Genomic DNA, 1096 nt, shown 5'->3' with positions numbered 1-1096 from the left:
TCACCTTCATTTTTCTATCTATTTTCACTGTCTCCCCCTTGCCTCCCCCTCCCTGTCCCCCACTACCTAGTCAGTACTTCAAAGATGTTGCACTGTTTTCTAGCTTACCTTGCTTCTGATGAGAAACCTGTTGTTTCTCATCCTTTGTACATAATGTGTCTCTTTTTCTGCCCCCCTGACTACTTTTCACATTTTCCTCTTTATCCCCAATTTTAAGCAATTTGCTTATGATGTGTTTTAGTTTTCTTCATTTTTCATAATTATGGTTGGGGTTCACTCAGCTTCTTGGGATTTTCCCCACAAGGAGTTTATTTTGACCGACCTAGGGATGGGGAGGGCCCTGTATCTAAAAGAAGGTGTTGGGCCTCTTGATGGTGAAGCATGATTGAAGCTGGTGATGTAGGACTCAGTGGAGCGGCAGAAACTTGATCTTGGAGTTGTGGAACTGCTTGACTATTGGCAGGTGGCACCTGCTGGCTGTGATATGCTTCACCATCATGATCTGGATTGAGTGGGCCCAGGTGCTGTGCTGGGCACCTGTGTCATGATAGCATTCAGTGGCAGTGCCTGTGATGGTCAGGTCCCGGTACACCTGGTACACGTGGGCGCTCTGTCAGAGTTGTGATGCAACCAGATGCTGAAGTTCTTCACCTGCAGGAGGATTTCTTGAACACCTGCCCACAGTAGATTATTTCCCCTGAAGACTTCATCTTCTTCAGCTGAGACACAAAGTATCAGTACAGCATGATTAGGTACAAAGATTTTTATGTGGTAGAGGGGTGGTGAGTGGCATTTGGGAGTGGGTGGGCGGCCCCCCCCCCACCACCTCATGCTCTTGTAGTGTGCATGAAGCCTTCATGACACTCTCCAGGCTGGCCACCACCCACAAAAGGGCTTATAGTTTTTTCAAATTTGGAAAAATTTTAGCCATTATTTTTTCAAATATTTTTTGCTCCCCATCCTTTAAGGAATGACAGTTATATTTGATCATTTGAGGTTGTCTCATGGTTCACTGCTGCTTTGTTCATTTTTTCCTTGTGGGTTTTTTTTTCTTGGTCCTCTCTGTTTCATTTTGGATGGTTTGTTGCTATGCCTT

General features: G+C 45.2%; 1 pseudogene; it reads right to left on the bottom strand.

The window, feature by feature from the left end:
• Nucleotides 1–346: 346 nt before the first annotated feature.
• Nucleotides 347–859, bottom strand: LOC113627127 (60S ribosomal protein L18a pseudogene; annotated as a pseudogene).
• Nucleotides 860–1096: the final 237 nt, after the last annotated feature.

The sequence above is a fragment of the Aethalodelphis obliquidens genome, unplaced genomic scaffold (assembly GCF_003676395.1).
Source record: "Aethalodelphis obliquidens isolate GAN/ISIS:26980383/991018 unplaced genomic scaffold, ASM367639v1 scaffold20, whole genome shotgun sequence".
Lineage (NCBI taxonomy): Eukaryota > Metazoa > Chordata > Mammalia > Artiodactyla > Delphinidae > Aethalodelphis > Aethalodelphis obliquidens.
This window is presented reverse-complemented; position numbering and strand designations above follow the sequence as displayed.